Raw genomic sequence first — 22,822 nt, 5'->3', positions numbered from 1 at the left:
GTTCTGCGAAGCAGTTCAATTTGGATAACGATGATTTGTCGTTAATAGGATTAAGTCGAGTTAAGGTGGAATCAATCCCCCTCTAACTCCTTATCATCGAATCAACGTAGCATTCCCTTAGTTATTCCCATAGTCGACTAGTTGCATTTGTGGGTAGTTGCATCGTAGTCTAGTTGCCTTGTTCGTAAATCTCTCATTAGACTTTAGAGTTAGAGTACTTACACTTGAGAACACAGCATGCGGAAGGACTAGGAGTGGAACGAATCACTCTACTCCACTATATCTCATAGGATTGAGAGTAGAAACTTTGATAAAAAACTAGGCACATAAGATTAGTTAGTTTTAGTTTACTTACGTTTTGAGTTCATCGTTCATTTCGTAGGTAGACTATCAAATTTATCTTTTATCAGTATCAGGAACAGACTCATTATTAGAATAGATAGCAAGTGCCTTTTTCAAGTCTAGCTCAGCCTGATCTAGATCAATTAACTCTAGGTATGAGTGTGCTCTCCGGTAAAGCGCCTTCACATTGCAAGGATCAAGCTTCAGCACCTGGATTGAAATAGCAAGTTGATATATATTACTAAATAATCAAAAATAAGATTGACTGACATAACCTTAACGTATGTGAAGTTAAATGTTAAGTTGTCAGATCATGAATGAAATCTCTGTCATCCAAAGCGAGAGTATATGTGATTGCAGTGACAAATACCTTTGTGCACAGTTTAGCAGCTTCTGTAAATTCCTTTAACTTAAGTTGGCAGAGGGCATGGTTAAGATTGCAAGTTACTGTAAAAAACTTTCCCAGCTTCTTTTGCTCCACATTGAATGTGCTATCAAACTCGACATATTTTGCAGCCTGATTGTGGTCCAATTAAAAAATTCAGTGAAAAATATCATTGGCAAGTGTGGTACTATTGTCTACTGTATCGATGGAAAAATAGAATCATCAATTGTCCTTGACTTGGTCGATTCTTTATTTTTGATTCCTCAGAGGTATTATGCAGAAACGGGTTCAAAAGGTATTGAACTAAAAAGTTTTGCAGCAGAAAAAACTGACCATATTGTATCTCAATCCTTCACGATTGTACTTTCCAGCTTTGAAATACGAATTGACCTACTCTTTCCTTTTGGCAGCATACTCAAGTTTCTCATCTGCTTCCATATCCCAGGACTCTTTTACCGGTGTAATAAGACTTCAAGATGAGGGAACCATAATAAAACAAAGTACATTACATAAGATCAATGTAACATTCGTGAATGTATCTGTTTCGGCAATAAACTACTTCAACACAACGAGAGCAATGGTAAAGAACGCACTAAGAAACAGAGGAATTTGATGTTGGGGGAGATGAAACTGAACCAAGATAATGGCTGCCTACGTACCCAAGATCTATTCTCTAGGGATCAAGTTTCCACATAGTTCTTGATGAAAAATAATTTGGTATTTATATAGGTAGAGTAGAGAGTCCTTGTAGCTCAAGTAATCTTGTAGCTTGAGTAATTATGATAGACTATAACTCTCATCTGATAACTATCTCTTTGATAAGAAATGAATCTGGACATAAATAAGTGTACATTAGTGACAAACCATGTGGCTAAGGTTCAGCCTTAGACACATGAGTTAATGACCCTGTACATTGACCCATGGTATTGCAAATTTTCGCTTGGAGAATTTTTCGTAGAAAGATCGGCACAATGCCTTAGAAAAAATAATGAAACTGACGAAAATTTTCGCTCGGAAATTTTTTCGTAAAAAGATCGGCACAATGCCTTAGAAAAAATAATGAAGCTGTCAAAAAATTTCGCTTGACAAGTTTCTCGTAGAAGGATTGGGACAATGCCTTAGAAAAAATAGTGAAACTGACGAAAATTGTCACGCGGAAAATTTTCGTAAAAAGATCGGCACAATGCCTTAGAAAAAATAATGAAGCTGACGAAAATTTTCGCTCGGAAAATTTTTCGTAGAAAGATCGGCACAATGCCTTAGAAAAAAGAATGACTGCGGAAAATAGTTAACCGAAAGCGCTAAGCGAAGCGAATGCAGATTTTGAAGAAGAAAATGAAGATTTAATTGAACAACCGTAAGACAATTGATTAGATAATTGTGTAAATGTAATACTATAGAGCTAAAACTTCTTTTGATGAAAAATAAAAATAAAAATGGGTTTGTTATTGAATATTGTTGTTGTGTCAGATAACATACCTGCGGAAAACTGACAATGTTGTAGATTTATGCAGTTGAAATGAAATAGAACGAGACGCCCCAACGTAGAGAAAAACGCCCCCAATGCATACTTAATTTTGCAAAATTAGGCTAAGCAAGCATAAAAGCGTTCAAACTTAGGCTGACAAAGCTAAACGTAGTAACCTCGTCAGATTTTGTCGGAACGATAGTAATGGACTAAGCGAGCGTAAAAGCGTTCAAACTTAAACTGACGAAGCTAAACGTGATAACTTTGCCAGATTTTGTTATAGTGATAGTAACGAACTAAGCGAGCGTAAAAGCGTTCAAACTTAGACTGACGAAGTTAAACGTAGTAACTTCGTCAGATTTTGTCATAGCGATAGTAATGACTAAGCGAGCGTAAAAAACGTTCAAACTGAGACTGACAAAGCTAAATGTGGTAACTTCGTCAGATTTTTTCGTAATGATAGTAATGAACTAAGCGAGCGTAAAAGCGTTCAAACTTAAACTGACGAAGCTAAATGTGGTAACTTCGTCAGATTTTTTCGTAATGAGAGTAACGAACTAAGTGAGCGTAAAACGTTCAAACTTAGACTGACGAAAAGATGACTGCAAAAGTGATGTGTCTTGACCCTTCACTTCTAACGGCGGCGGAGAGATAAGCCAATGAATCTGCATGACGTATGTCATTTCGGGGTCTTTGAGTGATAAAGATGCTATCAAATTGTCAAGCAAGACTACGTATCAAACTAAGATAAGCCGCCATACGCTCATCTCTTGCTTTCAAAAGACCCACCAAATTGATTGGCAACAAGGCGAGAATCCGTGTATAACTAGAGCTTTTGCGCCCCCAGTGTCAAAGTTGTTCTCAAGGCACAAATGGCAGCCTCATACTCGGCTTCATTATTTGAAGTGACGAAGCCAAGTCGCACAGATTTCCCAATCTTTTCTCTGCCGGGTTTAACAAAAAATGCATCCAATTCCAGACCCAGATTTACTATGGGAGCCATCTGAGTAAACAATCCATAGGTCAATGGGATTAGGAATTGCGTTTTCATGTTGGTCTTCGTCGCCCCAAGTTATTGGCGGCAGAATGTCTTTCATAGATTCTTCCTGGCACAAGGAATCATCAATAGGAGAATCATCAATCTGAAAATTAGCTATCAAAGAAGCCAGAGCATGTCCTTTTTCAGTAGTACGACTTTCAAAGACAATGCTATATGCACTAAGATAACTTTCACATTCGGCTAATCTACTTGATTCCTGTGCATTACGAAAGATCTTGCGTAAGGGATTTTCAGTATAATTTTGACCAACCTCCCCTAGAAGTATGGTTTCAATCGGCGAGCGACATGAACCAATGCAAGTGCAATTTTTTCCATCTTTGAATAACGAGACTAAGCTTCGGTTAAAGTCTTACTGATAAAAAAGACGGGTCTACCATCATCAATGAAAAGAACAGCACTAACAGCTTGAGTTGTAGCTGACAGGTATATGCCACTAGGTTGACCCGTTGAAGGACTTGTCAGTATAAGAGGACTGACCAAGTATTTCTCCAGTTGTTGCAATGCCATCTCACAATCAACGTTCCAAGTTGCCGCCCCCTTTAAAGTCTGGAAGAAGGGATGACAACGATCGGAATATTTAGAAATAAATCTATGAAGAGCAGCAAGCCAACCAGTAAGTCGTTGAATTTCCTTCTTATTTTTTGGTGATGGCATATCAATAACGGCGCGTATCTGATCAGGATTAGCCTCAATACCTCTACGAGTCATGAGGTATCCCAAAATTTTTCTAGAAGAGAGGCCAAAAGAACATTTGGCGGGATTGAGTCTCATGTTATACTTGTTAAGCCTATCAAAAAAAAGTTGAAGATCGAAAAGATGATCACCAATAAGCTTCGATTTAACAACTTTATCATCGATATAAGCCTCCATTATTATCCCCAGCAGATCGGAAAAAATTGTATTGACAAGCTTTTGGTAGGTTGCACTGGCATTTTTCAGACCAAAAGGTATAACAGTGTAGCAGAAAATGCCTTGGTCGGTAATGAAGGCGGTAAACTCTTGGTCATCCACATTCAAAGAGATCTGGTAGTACCCTGAAGAAGCATCCATGAAAGATAGGCGTTGGAAGCCCGAAGTGGCATCCACCAGTTTGGAAATTCGTGGCAACGGATACGGATGAATCGGACAAGCTTCGTTAAGGTTCGTTAAGGTTCAAATGAACTTTACGATGAGTGGGAAGTTACATCAAAGGGACTTTGTGTTAAGTGGGGTGAAATTTATTTTATCTAAAAGATTTAAACAGACAGACGCCCCTGGTCGAGCCTATGTGGAAGATGACACCTGCCATTACCTCGTACAAGAGTTAAATATTTTAGGCGATACACACGTTCGGGTCCGACTGGAGATTGTCTTTTTCTTTGCATGTAACCAGCCTGTCTAGGTCGGTAGTTTGTCTGGGATTGTGGTCTTCCCTCTAGTTGATTCTGTGGCACCTTCCTTCCTTATTGGATCAGACCTGTCTAGGACGATGATTTTCCTCAGGTCAACGAGGTCGGCCTTCCCTGTCAGGTCAGTCTCATTTGGGATATTGGTATTCCTTATATTTTCTTCTGTGACGCCTTCTTTCCCTGCCTGGTCGGACCTGTCTGGGATGGCAATTTTTCTCAAATATACGAGGTCGGCCTTCCCTGTCAGGTCGGTCCAGTCTAGGATGAAGGTTTTTCTTATACTTTCTTCCGTGACGCCTTCTTTCCCTGTCTGGTCGAACCTGTCTAGGATGGCGATTTTCCTCAAATCTGCGAGGTCGGCCTTCCCTGTCAGGTCGGTCCAGTCTGGGATGAAGGTTTTCCTTATACTTTCTTCCGTGATGCCTTATTTTGGAGGCATTTGTATCGCCGTTTGCGGTAGCGGTGCTGCTGCAGTTGGATGTTGAGAATTGATCCTACCACTAGGAGCAACTCAATTGTTCAACGGTTCTTGCATTGCCTAACTTGAATTTCGAGGGTTGCGATTCCTATTTGCAGGAGGAATTTGTTGTCTGTTCGGTCTGCTTCTTGTGCTTACCATCTTGATTGTTTTACGTGATAATGGATTCAAAAAACCCATAGACGGCGTCAATTATGTTTCGGCAATAAACTGCTTCAGCACAATGAGAGCAATGGTAAAGAACGCACTAAGAAACAGAGGAATTTGATGTTGGGGGAGATGAAACTGAACCAAGATAATGGCTGCCTACGTACCCAAGATCTATTCTCTAGGGATCAAGTTTCCACGTAGTTCCTTATGAAAAATAATTTGGTATTTATATAGGTAGAGTAGAGAGTCCTTGTAGCTCAAGTAATCTTGTAGCTTAAGTAATTATGATAGACTATAACTCTCATCTGATAATTATCTCTTTGATAAGAAATGAATCTGGACATAAATCAGTGTACATTAGTGACAAACCATGTGGCTAAGGTTCAACCTTAGACACATGATTTAATGGCCCTGTACATTGATCCATGGTATTGCAAATTGGGCTTTAGCCCTGTCGATTAAATGAATAAAATAGACCCCTAATAATGGACGTTTGCCACATATGTGGGGGTCGAAACAGTATCACATCATACTTCATATCTACTAGGGGATTTCTATACTTCCATAAGAGGATGGATCTGTTTGTTTTTTAAGAGGAGGTGGTGTTTATTAATTTAGTTTTGTGATTGTTTATTGGGTTTTGTATTTCTAACTGCGAATAGGAAAATCATCGTGTGTTTACTTTTTTATTTTAGACACAATTGAAAAGACCAAAAGGTTCTTTTATAAATTACTATACACACCAATAATAAGGTTAACTTGGTAATCAACCAACTAATTATTTGTTAAGTGAGGACTTTTTTGAAAATTTTGCTGACGTGGCTCACTATGAGCATCCTGGGAGAATGGATATTAATGTAGGTAGGATTCACAGATGGAGGACGTGGAAAGCTTATAATGCAATATACCACATACAAAAGTCCTTCAGGGTGGGTAATTAAAACATTTATGAAGATTTGCACTAAAAATGTAGAAACCCAAGAAAGTTTATTAACTTTTTTTTAACTAGGGTCCTATACGGCTTCGTAATTGATGCAGGACTAAACTCCAATCTAGAGTATCACAATCCGACCACCTTAGTAGCAAGCCATCTTTGGATCTCATACCACTTGAACAACCCTACCACCATCATCGACATTTTCAATTTGGTCCACTTTTACAATGAAAATCATGCAAAATAAACAACATAAAGAGTTGAACTTGGGCTAGTTATGTGGAATTTAAGATTACAACCATTAAACAATCTCTATCTTATGGTAAAGAAGGATTTAAACATATGTACTAACCAACCTCAAACTTAAACTAAAAAAACATACGAAGAACTACATTTTTTAGTTGTTTTCTTGCTTTTACTTAAGCCTCGTTTTGAAAACTGCACATAGGGCCCCTAATGTAATTGTAGGAAACAAATTTGTCTATAGTTTACTTAAAGTTATCTTGTAACATGTCTTAACTACTTTAAAAATTCCGGCTCCCACCTACAATACTGCAATAGTACTATAATATTTTTTTTTTGTGACGATTTGCCCTTAACTTTTTTAATTTAAGGCTGTGTTTGTTTACTGGCAAACCTCTAGTGGGAAAATATTATATTTGCCAGTGTTTTCCCACTAGAGCTTTGCCATGCTAATTTGTAGTGGGAAAATTTCAGTTTGCCAATGTTTGTTTGTAAAACTTTTTAGTGAGAAGATATGGGATTTGTTAGTTTTGCCAGTGCTTGTTTACATAGTTTTTTTCCCATGACAAATAATATTTCAAATTTTTGGAAATATATATTTTTTTGTTTTCAAACTCAATGAAGTATAAAAAAAATAAAAATAAAAAATAAAATACAAAATACAAAATAAAAAAAAATTAAAGACAATACAACTCAACATTAATAGTAATAGTATGTCTTTTCAAACAACCATAAAATAAAGTCAAAGTGCAATAGACCTTAACAACCATTGTTATCCAAACACATATAAAATGTCATTGTACCTTGGATAAATTCTATTTCTATACTTTCCCATGCATACTCGGATCACGTGCTATGGCTTGATCCCAAACCTCGTTGCTAGCTATGATGTTCTGTTCTTCAGAACTCCATTCAAATCCCTGTTGCATAGTTACACTAGCAATATCGCATGTTATCCATCGTAAGATCTTCACTCGTTGAGTTACATGATCGACTAATAGTTAAGTCGATATCAAATGTAAATGTGTTATGGAGTGTTTCCCTTGCACACTCTTTTGATATTGGAAGAAATCCATTCTCATTCTTATGACCTAGAAGTAGCTAGCTATGGAATTAAATCAAAAATTAAATTTTGGAACTAGATATACTCACTCGTGATACGCTCCTGTTGCCAGCAAATCCCCCAGCAAGAAACTCCCTTTTCCTCTTTGAGTAAAACTCTCTTTTTCTCTTGTACATCTCTCTCTGTTTTTCTCTTGTATTTCAAAAACCAGAAAAATACTAATAAAGAGAGAAGGTTCGGTTGTAACCAAACCCCTCTAACTCTCCTACGTTTTTATCTTATCATATTTTATCTTTTTCTTTTTTTTTTAAATATTATTATTACTTTTTAAACCCTAACAAATAGGGGAAAATATAAAGAAAATAAACGGGGTGTTATACTCAAGTTGCTATAAAAAACTGCAAAAAAAGTCAAAAGTTAAAGTTAAAATCAAAGTCAAAGGTCAAAAGACTCAAACCCAGAGGACTAAAAGTCATGTCATTAACTCAGAAGACCTAGCTTGCTCAAGAAGATAGAGAAAAAGCAAAAGCAAAAACATAAAGAAAAATTAAAAGCAACATAGTGAGGTGTCTTGATTGTAGAGGGATAGGGCAAATCAGTCATTGTAAAAGTAGGAGTATAAAAGCAAAAAGTAGAGAGAGAAAACATTGTCCAATTTTTGGTTTGAAAACCCAAAAATTTAGATCAATTTATCATGCTTTCTTAGGTAGATTTATTTTATTGTATTTTATTTTCTTATATTGTTATTTCCTTTTTTCAATCTATCTTGTTTTATTGTTTTATTGTTTTCTTGTTTTCAATATTTCATTTCATTACATTCAATCTTGTTTTCAATATTTGTTGTTTTCAATATCTTATTCCAAGCACTTGTCTCTATACTCTTGTCATTCACTGCCAAGAACACAAGTTGCACTCATTGAAGTCATCAATGAGTGTTACTTAGTGATTGTAGAGATAGTATTTGTTCGACTGAACTCAGTTATGTCAAGCTGCCTACGTATCGAGTTCTTTAGTGAACTCGAATCAAGTCGGACGTAGTTCGAGCTTTAGATTAGTTTATTAGAGGGGAGATGGAGATAGATGATCGAGAAGATGAAGAATTGGCCTCCTTTGAGAATGGAGAAGACACCTCCTTTTATAGGCGTAGATCCCCCATTTGCGATGTATTGATGATTGTTTTTACTATTTTCGTTACGAAGTAATGATCTCTCATTAATGATGTTGTTGACTAGCGTGCAACGGCTACGTTTTCTAGGTCGTTTGGACGACCTGACCTTAGGTCGTATGCACGACATGCTTGTAGTCTGGACACGTGGTCTGCCACGAGTGGTTGAGAGTAAATGGTACTGACATAGCCCCCTTTCTTTATATCACTGTTTGTAGAATAGTGGTGTAAAGAAAGATAATAAAGGAGACCGTATGTATTACTTAGTTGAAAATGGAGATTGTTGCGAATTGAATTTTTTGTGTTTGTTGGCTGGATGTCGTTTGTTGCTTAGAGCTTTGTTGTGAGTTGATGTGGTGGGTCCTATGTCGTAGTTCGTATATTGTGGTGCATAGATCGTAGTGCGCAGATCGCAATTCATAGTACGTAGTTCATAGTGGGCCTCTTGGTGGCACCTGTGATTGAGTTGATGTGCTACGTTATACTCATAAATCATAGTTTGTAGATTGGATTTGACTGATAATTAGCCTTTGAGCAGTAATTAGTGTTGAATCGAACTTACCTTTATGAAGGTGTTAAGTTGATTTGTGGTCCTTCCAGGGGACCTTTGATTGGATTTGACTGATAATTAGCCTTTGAGTGGCAATTACAGTTGAATCGAACTTATCCTTATGTAGGTGTTAAGTTGATTTGTGGTCCATTTGGGAGACCTTTGATTGAATTTGACTGATAATTGGTCTTTGAATGGCAATTGCAATTTTAATCGGACTTAAGCTTTGCATAGGTGTTAAGTCGATTTGTACGACTTTTGGGGGCATTATTGTTGATAGCTAGCCTTTTGGGCCCACTATTGCTGATAGTTAGCTTTGAATTGGCGTGACTGTAGCTACCCCCAGTTTTGGAGCTTGATTAACATGTTTAGATGGCAATGATTAGCCCCAGTTCGGAGGTGATTGTGGCTAGGAGCTTGATTGACCTGCACTAGATCGAACTTACTACCAAAATGGAATTAGAACATAATAAATGGTAATTTAAGAGATGTGAGTAGATGGCTGTAGCTAACCCCAGTTTGGAGATAGTTGCCAATTGGTAGTGACGCTAATGGTATCAGACACACTAGACATTGAGTTCAAGTTGTTGTTGAGAAGTATCGACTTCGAAATGAATCGAGTGATCACTGCCTTCTTTGCGTCTGCTTTCGCTTGCTGTCCACTAATAGTCTGAGAATATAGAGTTGAAATATTGCATATATGCAAGTGCATATATAAAAAAATTGAAGGGCAAGTGCATATATAAAACAAATGGAAGGGCAACAAGTTCTGGAAATCATTATATGAATCTGATAAAACATAAGTGATGGTCGACCTCGAGCTATGTTAGTAGACCAAGTTGAGCATTGTCATGGCTGGTAGTTCACTGTTTAAAGTATTATGGCCTGCAGAAGATCGAATTTTGGTTTTTGCGCTCGAATCGAACCGATGTTTAGCGAGATCATGTTGAGCTGGCTTGAGTTCGCATGACATCTTAATAAGTGTTGACATCATCATGGTATAAAATAGATATGTGACTTGAACTAAATTCAAGGTCAAACAAGTGAGTGGGATGGGTAATGTAACAGTATATATGGTGTGTGATAATAAATCCACCTATATATATATATATATATATATATATATATATATATATATATATATATATATATATATATATATATATATATTTTGGATATAGAGTATATCATGAGCAGGTCGTATATCATGAGCAGGTCATATTAATCTCCATATTATAATAAACGTAATCACTGCTTAGAATTTGGTGTTCTACCCAATAAAGCTTTGTTCATGGTGACCAAATAAGGCCTACCAGTGCTAGAATAAATTTGAACATGGGAATATTAAATCATAGCAGTATGGAGTAGAAACCAAGATTTAACAGATATACGCAATTCCAATTCGCTTAGACTTTAAACTTTTCAAGATATTCATAAGCTAGAAAACAAGTACTTATCTGGTTGATCAAGAAATGTATTAAGAATCCATCCACTGTTTTCCATACAATAGTTTGTTCGGAAAATTGACAATCAACATGCTTCGTAGTTTGGGTTGACCTCCAATCGTCGTTGTAATTCTATGAATTTTGGTAGCTTTTCTTTTTGATTGCCACGCTTCATGAGCTTGGAAATTGGAATCTTCAAAAAGAAAGATTGATAGAGTTGAGTATAGTAAATGAATTTCCAAGAAATTTGATCCACAGATGGCGCCAATGTAGAGGTAGTATTTGTTCGACTGAACTCGGTTATGTCGAGCTGCCTACGTATCGAGTTCTTTAGTGAACTCGAATCAAGTCGGACGTAGTTTGAGCTTTTGATTGGTTGATTGGAGGTGAGATGGAGATAGATGATCGAGAAGATGGAGAATTGGTCTCCTTTAAGAATGGAGAAGACACCTCCTTTTATAGGCATAGATCCCCATTTTGCGTTGTCTTGATGATTGCTTTTACTCCTTCCGTTACAAAGTAATGATCTCTCATTAATGATGTATGTTGTTGACTAGATTGCAGTGGTTACGTTTCCTAGGTCGTTTAGACGACCTGACCTTAGGTCGTATGCACGACCTGCTTGTATGTAGTCTGGACACGTGGTCTGCCACGAGTGGTTGAGAGTGGAGGGTACTGACAGTGATAAAGTCATCACCTTTTCTTCTTCATTCTTCATGTTTTAATCCCACAACTTCATGTTTTCAATACTTTTAATCTCTCAACACTAGTCTTTCAACACTCATTAGGAATAGAAGAAAAATATGAATAGTAAAAGTTAAAAAAGTTGTTTTCACTCATCAATCATTCCTCCCATCTTAAGATTTAGGATAGAAACTTCACAAACAAACTCACCAATTCCAAACAAACTTCTAAAACACAAAAAAAAAAAAAAAAAAAAAGGTTTATTATCATTAATTAATAAATGCTAGATTTTTAGGATAATATCATGTTTTTACTTTACCATTATTATTTTTCAAAAATACAAAAAAAAAAAAAATAGAATAATATCAACTTAGATAAGGTTTAGGATAACTAGGATAAGGTTTAGGATAATACCAACCTTGTGCCTAAAGTGAAAAGTCCTTTGTCTTTTGGTTGAAGTTTAATAACTTACCAAGTGTTAGAAGTTTGATCTATTTGGAATATTTGGATGTGTGAGGCGAGTAGTGCAAAAATACGCTCACGCATCTCAAATTAACTTGAAGATTAAATTTCTAATCATTGACATTGTTCTTTTCATTAATCTTGTTAAGTAGTTATATAGTTAAGTAGTTAGTTTTTTACTTTACATTGTGCAAATTAAGCCCATGAAAGCAAAGTTGTAAATTATTGGTTGTGCCACATTTTCAACCCGACTTGTGGGTTTAGATAGTCAAAATTTGTAACCGAACAAAACGCTCGAATGGTTGGGCTTGATTCTCAGATCACGCGCCAACCAACGCCGACTACACCTCAAGCAGCGTGTAAGCACAGCTTGAGAGGTAAACTCTCAACCTCCTCACAACTCCCAGTCAGAGGATACTTGGTGTTTACAAAAGTATGCTTGTGTGACTTCGTGTTTAACTTCCACACTGTATTTACTTTAACACACATAAGGCTAATAAACCCGAGCCATATAACAACAATTGGGAAGTCATTACCCAATGTAGATAAACCGGACGTTGCTTGTTACTTGAGGCCCAACCAAACAAATAAAAAAAAAAAAAATCAACCAACAAAAGCCAAAAATAGTCACGCTCCTCCAGAAAAAGGACAAAAATATAGTCATGAGGATTTAGAGTAATCAGTTACCATATTCCGGTGGACCAACTACCTTCCTCACTCCCCTCCCCCAGATTCACCATGAGTGAGTTTCTTGGTAGCACACCACTTGGTGAAGTGATTGCCTACTCTTCTAAGTCGTGTAGTAGATCCCACCTAGTTTCATGCCCAACTGTTCGTTTGAACATGACATAATAATCTATAGACCAAGCAAACATTCTCAAAACTCTAAAATGCACAAATGAATTTCTGATGTTTGTGCATCATCTTTGTTTGAGCATCCATGGATTATCAATATGCATCGCAACCGTTATGGAATTACAATGCAAATCTAGAACCTTGTTTTTTTTGTGGTAGTCATTATCACTGGTTATCTCATTGTCCATCATATACCGAATTCGAGTCTACTACAGGAAATCCTTACGATTTCGAACCTCAATTTTCAAACTTTCCTAATACCCAATACATGTACTCAAGAGTTTTCTAGTCATGCCGACAATTCATGGAATTCCACCACAAATAGTCAACCACCATTCATATCTCCACCTAGTCAATCAGATTACAGTTTCATTAACGGTCTATCACCATACATATCTCAGTCCATACCAAATTCATATTCCATTCCACCATCTATCACAGACTAACTCTACCACATAATGACTGAACAATAAAAAACAATTCAGGAAATGACACAAACCTTGTGTTTTCTCCAATCCAATTCAAATGATACCTTCTCTGACACCGATATTCATGACCAATCAAATCCCCATCAACCTCTACCTGACTATCATGAGAATTCCATCTATTATGACGATGACTATATGCATGAAGTCACAGTTTCTCTCGCATGCCTTAATGCATCATCACCCATAAATGAGAAAACTCCGATATAAGAAACTCAAAAACCTATGTTGGAAATTAACTCGACAAACTTGGACAATGATATTGAGAAAATTCATGAAGATATAGGAAGCGAGGAAAAAGAAAATAAAGTGCCCGAAAAAGAGGATATAAAATCTATGGTAGAACGAGGATCTCAATTTACTTTGGCCGTTCAAGACTTAATAATGGAAAAGATTTGTGGCATCCTTACAATTTCTGAAATGAACCATAATTCTGTAGATACGCCCAAGCTAGATGAAGAGTCTTTTGAGTTCTTGATAGTATGTGATTCACCCATCTAACATCACCAAGCTAGCCATTCGTCTCTCCTTTATTTCAAAGAAACCTCAATTTCGCACTTGCACCAATCGCCTCCGAAATACTTCATAATTTTTTCAATCCTCCTAGTAAAGAGACTTTGCCTAATATACAAACGCAAGAGTCCATCATTTCAATAGTTGAGAAACTTGGTATGTCCTATTCCCCATCATTTGAGCCTCATGAAGGATATCTACCATCAACCTCTCACTCTTTTGGACAATTTAACTATGACGGGTTATTGCATAAGTTTCATGATAGGTTACATATGCTTTCTCTTATCATGCATGTTGCATCTTACACTCCAAATGCATCATTTCATTCTATTTGGGGGTAAATATTTTATCATATCATGTTTTTATGGATTGATCCTCAACTATTTAAACTATTAGTTTATGGCGAGCATAAAACTTACTCACATAGGAGAGCACGTCGTCCTAGACAATCTCCTATTTCTAGTCCTCCATCTTCTAAGATGGCTGATGAAGTCATGCAAGCTGAAGAGCCTCTCTCTAACTTCTATACACAGTTACAAGATGGACCTCCATCTTGTACACGACTCACACTGCTCACGAGCGATTTTCGCATTCCACCGAACGTGTTCAATCTCTTACCCATCTTCCATGGGTTTGAACACGAGTTACCGTACAAACATCTATGCCGGATACATGAAGTACGTAATACTGTCCACCATCTGGGCGTCACAGCTGATCAAGTGAAGTTACGAGTGTTTTCTTTCACTCTAGCTGGTAAAAGTCATGCATGACTTTTTTCTCAGAAGCCCGATTCTTTCGATACATGGGAAGAGGTTATATTCTCTTTCATGAAGAAGTACTTTCCACCGAAGAAAACATAAGAGATAAGAAATAAGATACAATTCTTCAAACAAAGTCCGAGTGAGACATTCTCTGAAACATGGGATAGATTATCTGACCTACTCCATTCATGTCCTCACCATAAACTAGAAAAATACACTCTTGTTCAATGTTTCTTCAAAGGTCTTCTCCAATAACATAAAGTAACCCTCGACATCATGAGTAATGACAATTTTTTGGATAGAGGTGCAATCGAAGCTTTAACCTTTCTTGAAAATCAAGCTGAAAAGAGTACCCATTGGGGAGACATAAACAATTCTAAAACAACCCAACCCAGTACATCTAAGGCTAGTGGTATTTTGGAGGTGAAAACCGACCCAAAAATCAAAACATTAATTGAATCCCTCATAAGAAAGATAGATGCCCTCACAACCAAACAAAAAAACCAAACTCTTCACCCTGTCATGAACATAAATAACTCACCATGAAATTTCTGTTTAAGCCTAAATCATATAGATACCAATTGTCTCTTGCCCACCAACATATCATCACTTCCACCAATATACCAAATGCACCATGGAGGCAGCACCCTAATTTCGCATGGACTAATAATCCATAAACCCAACCACCTCCAGGTTTCACTAACCACATCAAGCCACCAAATACATTTAGACAAGGACAAAATACCTATAACAATCAGAACAGAGCATTGGTTCCATCCCATTTTAACCAGAACTACCAAAATACACTAATCAACAACCAAAGAGATCTAGTTCCAGTTACACCACCAATTAATGTCCAAACAAATAAGCCAACCGAGATAATATTATCGGTAATGCAATAACAAACTCAAATCCTAGCATCCATGCAACAATCTCTAAATTTGTTAGCCCAAGACAAAACCTAGAAATGAGTGTTCCCAGGATAAGCAATTCCAAATCCTAAACCAACAGACACAGCTTTTAAAGCAACAAGTGATGAAGCTGGAGCAGTAAAACTTCTTTCATGAGTAATCTTATCTACGAGGATTAAATCCTCTTTTCCATGATGTATTCCTTTCCTTTCCCTTCCATTCTATCTTTTTCTTAAAAGGAATACATCATTAAGGTAATTGGACCCTCCATTTGGAGTGTATAGTTGTAAGTGTTAGAGCCTTAGTCCATGTATATCTCGCATATCTTTGAAAAACATTTTTTACTCGTCGTTTGAGTAAGTGTGACCATATGGAGCGAGTATACAATTTTCCTTTTCTTTATTTTACATTTCTTTTTCAAAACATTTGTTTTCTCCATTCTATTAATGAAAGATTCTCAATACACCAATAGTTATGTGATTTTCCAAAAACAAAACGACCAATGGATCCTACACGGACCCCTAGAAAAATGCAATCTAGGGGCGGTTTGAGATCATTTTTGCTTATTAAGGGTCACTGTATCGACCCCCACATACGTGGCAAACGTCCATTATTAGGGGTCTATTTTATTCATTTAATCGACAAGGTTAAAGCCCAATTTGCAATACCATGGATCAATGTACAGGGTCATTAACTCATGTGTCTAAGGTTGAACCTTAGCCACATGGTTTGTCACTAATGTACACTGATTTATGTCCAGATTCATTTCTTATCAAAGAGATAATTATCAGATGAGAGTTATAGTCTATCATAATTACTCAAGCTACAAGATTACTTGAGCTACAAGGACTCTCTACTCTACCTATATAAATACCAAATTATTTTTCATAAGGAACTACGTGGAAACTTGATCCCTAGAGAATAGATCTTGGGTACATAGGGAGCCATTATCTTGGTTCAGTTTCATCTCCCCCAACATCAAATTCCTCTGTTTCTTAGTGCATTATTTACCATTGCTCTCGTTGTGTTGAAGCAGTTTATTGCCGAAACATAATTGGCGCCGTCTGTGGGTTTTTTGAATCCATTATCACATAAAACAATCAAGATGGTAAGCACAAGAAGCAGACCGAACAAACAACATATTCCTCCTGCCAATAGGAATCGCAACCTTCAAAATTCAAGACAGGCAATGCAAGAACCGTTGAACAATCAAGTTGCTCCAAGTGGTAGGATCAATTCTCAACATCCAACTGCAGCAGCACCGCTGCCGCCGCTACCGCAAACGGCGATACAAACGCCTCCGAAAGAAGGCATCACGGAGGAAAGTATAAGGAAAACCTTCATCCCAGATTGGACCGACCTGACAAGGAAGGCCAACCTCGCAGATTTGAGGAAAATCGCCATCCTAGACAGGTTCAACCAGAGAGGGAAAGAAGGCGTCACGGGAGAAAGTATAAGGAAAACCTTCATCCTAGACTGGACCGACCTGACAGGGAAGGCCGACCTCGCAGATTTGAGAAAAACTGCCATCCCAGACAGGTTCAACCAGGCAGGGAAAGAAGGCGTCATAGAAGAAAATATAAGGAATACCAATATCCCAAATGAGACTGACCTAATAGGGAAGGCCGACCTCGTTGACCTGAGGAAAATCGTTGTCCTAGACAGGTCTGATCTAATAAGGAAGGAAGGTGTCACATAATCAACTAGAGGGAAGACCACAATCCCAGACAAACTACCGACCTAGATAGGCTGGTTACACGCAAAGAAAAAAACAATCTCTAGTCATATCCGAACGTGTGTATCGCCTAAAATTTCTAACTTTTGTAAGAGGTAATGGCAGGTGTCATCTTCCACATAGGCTCGACCGGGGGCGTCTGTCTGTTTAAATCTTCTGGATAAAATGGATTTCTCCCCACTTAACACGAAGTCCCTTTGATGTAACTTCCCACTCATCGTAAAGTTCATCTGAACCTTAACGAACCTTAAGGAAGCTTGTCTGATTCATCCGTATCCGTTGCCACAAATTTCCGAACTGGTGGATGCGACTTCGGGATTCCAACGCCTATCTTTCATGGATGCTTCTTCAGGGTACTACCAGATCTCTTTGAATGTGGATGACTAAGAGTTCACCGCCTTCATTACCGACCAAGGCATTTTCTGCTACACTGTTATACCTTTTGGTCTGAAAAATGCCGGTGCAACCTACCAAAAGCTTGTCAATACAATTTTTTCCGATCTACTGGGGATAATAATGGAGGCTTATATCGATGATATAGTCATTAAATCGAAGCTTACTGGTGATCATCTTTCCGATCTTCAACTTGTTTTTGATAGGCTTAACAAGTATAACATGATACTCAATCCCGCAAAATATTCTTTTGGCCTCTCTTCTGGAAAATTTCTGGGATACCTCAACTCGTAGAGGTATTGAGGCTAATCCTGATCAGATACGCGCCGTTATTGATATGTCATCACCAAAAAATAAGAAAGAAATTCAACGACTTACTGGTCGGCTTGCCGCTCTTCATAGATTTATTTCTAAATATTCTGATCGTTGTCTTCCCTTCTTCTAGACTTTAAAGGGGGTGGCAACTTGAAACGTTGATTGTGAGATGGCATTGCAACAACTGGAGAAATACTTGGTCAGTCCTCCTATATTGACAAATCCTTCAACGGGTCAACCTAGTGGCATATACCTGGCAGCTACAACTCAAGTTGTTAGTGATGTTCTTTTCATTGATGATGGTAGACCCGACTTTTTTATCAGTAAGACTTTAACCGAAGCTGAGTCTCGTTATTCAAAGATGGAAAAAATTGCACTTGCATTGGTTCATGTCGCTCGCCGATTGAAACCATACTTCTAAGGGAGGTTGGTCAGAATTATACTGAAAATCCCTTACGCAAGATCTTTCGTAATGCACAGGAATCAAGTAGATTAGCCGAATGGGAAAGTTATCTTAGTGCATATAGCATTGTCTTTGAAAGTCGTACTACTGAAAAAGGACATGCTCTGGCTTCTTTGATAGCTGATTTTCCGATTGATGATTCTTCTATTGACGATTCTTCGCGCCAAGAAGAATCTATAGAAGACATTCTGCCGCCAATAACTGGGGGCGACGAAGACCAACATGAAAACGCAATTCCTAATCCCATTGACCTATGGATTGTTTACTCAGATGGCTCCCATAGTTAATCTGGGTCTGGAATTGGATGCATTTTTTGTTAAACCCGGCAGAGAAAAGATTGGGAAATCTGTGCGACTTGGCTTCGCCGCTTCAAATAACGAAGCCGAGTATGAGGCTGTCATTTGTGCCTTGAGAACAGCTTTGACATTGGGGGCGCGAAAGCTCCAGTTATACATGGATTCTCGCCTTGTTGCCAATCAGTTTGGTGGGCCTTTTGAAAGCAAGAGATGAGCGTATGGCGGCTTATCTTAGTTTGATACATAGTCTTGCTCGACAATTTGATAGCATCTCTATCACTCAAAGACCCCGAAATGACATACGTCATGCAGATTCATTGGCTTATCTCTCCGCTGCCGTTAGAAGCGAAGGGTCAAGACACATCACTTTTATAGTCATCTTTTCGTCAGTCTAAGTTTGAACGTTTTACACTCGCTTAGTTCGTTACTCTCATTACGAAAAAATCTGACGAAGTTACCACATTTAGCTTCGTCAGTTTAAGTTTGAACGCTTTTACGCTCGCTTAGTTCATTACTATTATTACGAAAAAATCTGACGAAGTTACCACATTTAGCTTTGTCAGTCTAAGTTTGAACGTTTTTTATGCTCGCTTAGTCATTATTATCGCCACGACAAAATCTGACGAAGTTACTGCGTTTAACTTCGTCAGTTTAAGTTTGAACGCTTTTACGCTCGCTTAGTTCGTTACTATCACTATAACAAAATCTGGCAAAGTTACCACATTTAACTTCGTCAGTTTAAGTTTGAACGCTTTTACGCTCGCTTAGTCCATTACTATCGTTTCGACAAAATCTGACGTGATTACCACGTTTAGCTTCGTCAGCCTAAGTTTGAACGCTTTTATGCTTGCTTAGCCTAATTTTGCAAAATTAAGTACACATTGGGGGCGTTTTTCTCTACGTGGGGGCGTTTCGTTCTATTTCATTTCAACTGCATAAATCTACAACATTGTTAGTTTTCCGCAGGTATGTTATCTGACACAACAACAATATTCAATAACAAACCCATTTTTATTTTTATTTTTCATCAAAAGAAGTTTTAGCTCTATAGTATTACATTTACATAATTATCTAATCAATTGTCTTTGTCAATTGTCTTACGGTTGTTCGATTAAATCTTCATTTTCTTATTCGAAATCTGCATTCGCTTCGCTTAGCGCTTTTGGTTAACTATTTTCCACAGTCATTCTTTTTTTCTAAGGCATTGTGCCGATCTTTCTACGAAAAATTTTCCGAGCGAAAATTTTCGTCAGCTTCATTATTTTTTCTAAGGCATTGTGCCGATCTTTCTACGAAAATTTTCCGCGCGACAATTTTCGTCAGTTTCACTATTTTTTCTAAGGCATTGTGCCAATCCTTCTACGAGAAACTTGCCGAGCGAAATTTTTTGACAGCTTCGTTATTTTTTCTAAAGCATTGTGCCGATCTTTTTACGAAAAAATTTCCGAGCAAAAATTTTCGTTAGTTTCATTATTTTTTCTAAGGCATTGTGCTGATCTTTCTACGAAAAATTCTCCGAGCAAAAATTTGCAATACCATGGATCAATGTACAGGGCCATTAACTCATGTGTTTAAGGCTGAACTTTAGCCACATAGTTTGCCACTAATGTACACTGATTTATGTCCAGATTCATTTCTTATCAAAGAGATAATTATCAGATGAGAGTTATAGTCTATCATAATTACTCAAGCTACAAGATTACTTGAGCTACAAGGACTCTCTACTCTACCTATATAAATACCAAATTATTTTTCATAAGGAATTACGTGGAAACTTGATCCCTAGAGAATAGATCTTGGGTACGTAGGCAGCCATTATCTTGGTTCAGTTTCATCTCCCCCAACATCAAATTCCTCTGTTTCTTAGTGCGTTCTTTACCATTGCTCTCGTTGTGTTGAAACAGTTTATTGCCAAAACAGTCACCTATATCACCGCGCTATTCGCACAAGTCAGGACATTTATTGTCTTATGCAAGAAATCCCCCAACTCACGTAGCTGAAACTCTGTCTGTTTAGATTGGGTTCGCCCCATAACCGACATGAAAGTTGCCTGAGATTACCTGTTATGGTTTTTTTTTTCAAAATTAGAGTTAAGAATCACGACTTTTGAGTACGAGTATCTTAAAACATCTCTACATAGTTTTATAAAACTAGAGGATATAAAAATGAAAATTATACGCCTCAGAGTAACCAAAAATGATACCGGATTCACATATAATTTTATCTTCTTGTCAAAACCTCTATATGGTTAGAGATATATTTTGCTTGGGAAAACCAACTTAAAAAAAAAAAAAAAAAAAAATCGAGGCGTCTCCAAACGCGAATTAAACAAATAGTGTAACCTAAAGTGATACTATTCTCTGCTTAATTCTATCATTTGCCTCCACCTCTCTATATTTGTCTCGAGAATCTGACGTTAAAAAACTCAACTTTGTACAAACTTTCAAAAAATTCCCCCTCTTTTCAATCTTAAAATCTTTCCCCTTCTTAACCTCTCTTTTTCAAAACTCTTACGATTTCCAAAAAATGTCTTCTGTTAAGAACAACAACCCTCCACCTAGTAAGAGTAGATGGATTAGTTTCAATGATTGTGTACAAGCACTTCCTAAAGAACTGCAACTGAAGATATGGACACATATACCAAAAAACCATTCCTGGTTTGGGTAAGAGTTCATACACACGTAAGAGACGCGCTATGAGAGAAGGCTAGTGCTCGAACTGTCAAACACCAACTTGTCTCTGTCTTCAACCTCATAGTGAAAATTTAATTTTCAAGGTTTTCATGTGCCATCCACCTGCCCACCGAGCGCAGCTGAATAAAGTAATCCAACCATCTGGTTGGGATTGACTCAAAGTTTTCAAAAACTTCAACAAGTCTTGGGAATTTAACTTAAAACGACCCAACTTTTTACAGTTTTCAAAAATTCATTCTCAAAAAAATTAATTAGTCTTTATCTTTCAGTTTGTAAATACAAAATAAAGATCTTCCTTCCTTTTCCCTCGTAACATTCTTTTTGTATAATCACACCATTCGTACACACTTGCTTTCCAATTTAACACATTATATTTCTTTAGAGTTCCGTCATGTTTAAGCTTATGTCATCTACGCATCTCAAGGCATTCTCCATCATCTTTTGTGTCATACGACCTCGGTAGAAGCATGTGATATACCGTTGGATAGGATTTTTTGTAGTAGTCGTTTAGACGGCTCGGGTGTCCAATCCTGACCGGTAACAAAGCGGGGATTCGCGTTTTACGAGTTATGAGACAGGAAATGACATCTTGGGTATTTTGGATATTCATTTGGGCTTGGGCCAAAATTTTCAAAACCCTAAAAACCTAACATCCAACGGTCGTACGCGGATATTAAACCTAACCATGCGACCGCTCGATTTACTTCTTCTTCCTCCACAAAAACCCAAACCAGGCGTGCCTGCGTAAACCAAACCCGTGCCCGCCCCTTGATTTTCTCCAAATTCAAATTCCTTCCGTCACCTTGCAGCAAATCTTCATCCATTCTCAACCTAACCTTCAATTTAACAAAATCTCCACTCATGGCTGCCGATCGAACGATAGTACCCGAGATGAGCTTTTCCTCTCTCTTCGATGTAGGCTCTTATAATGTCTTCTATAAGGCGCAGATCTTAAGGAGAGGTTGGAAACCTCTTATGCTAGACTCTATAGCCCGATACTCCGCCTCTCTCATTCAAACCTTTTATCGCGGCTGAGCTCGTGATAACAAGGCTAGCGCGACCGTTGAGGTGGGAGAAGGATTGTTTGAGTTCAACAGAGCAGTGGTTGGAAAAGCAATAGGTATTCCTGCAAGGTGCGAGATTCCAGAAAGTCAAGAGTTCCACGGTTCGGTGTTCAACCTGATGACCGCTACGATTATCGAGGGGCAGTACTCCACTGGTTCTACATGCGCGAAGGAGAGCTCCTTGAGGAAGAACCAACTAGCAGTAGCTACGTGGATAATAACCCACAACTTTGTGGGAACGACGAAGCCTTCGGATATAGGTAAGTCGATTCTCCACATTCTTTGGATCTTACAGACCCAAAACAATGGATTATGTATTGTTACATTTCTTTGGGACCAGCTCACACAGTCGAAACGAACTGGTCGCCAATAGAAGAATTGAAGAACGTGCCACAAAGCATGCAACAGAGGACCTCCCGCCACCACCTCCGGTAGACTACTTCACTCCTGGAGTGATTTCTCAGTTCACGTGCCCGCTAGATGCAATTGCATTCATGTACAATGGTCGGCGACGCCTGCAC

The 22,822-nt window shown here is 37.8% G+C and overlaps 1 pseudogene; it reads right to left on the bottom strand.

The window, feature by feature from the left end:
- Positions 1 to 396: 396 nt before the first annotated feature.
- Positions 397 to 22,061, bottom strand: LOC147476539 (peptidyl-prolyl cis-trans isomerase FKBP65 pseudogene; annotated as a pseudogene).
- Between the last annotated feature and the right edge of the window lie 761 nt (positions 22,062 to 22,822).

The sequence above is a fragment of the Coptis chinensis genome, chromosome 9, assembly GCF_015680905.1.
Source record: "Coptis chinensis isolate HL-2020 chromosome 9, ASM1568090v1, whole genome shotgun sequence".
Taxonomy (NCBI): Eukaryota; Viridiplantae; Streptophyta; class Magnoliopsida; order Ranunculales; family Ranunculaceae; genus Coptis; species Coptis chinensis.
This window is presented reverse-complemented; position numbering and strand designations above follow the sequence as displayed.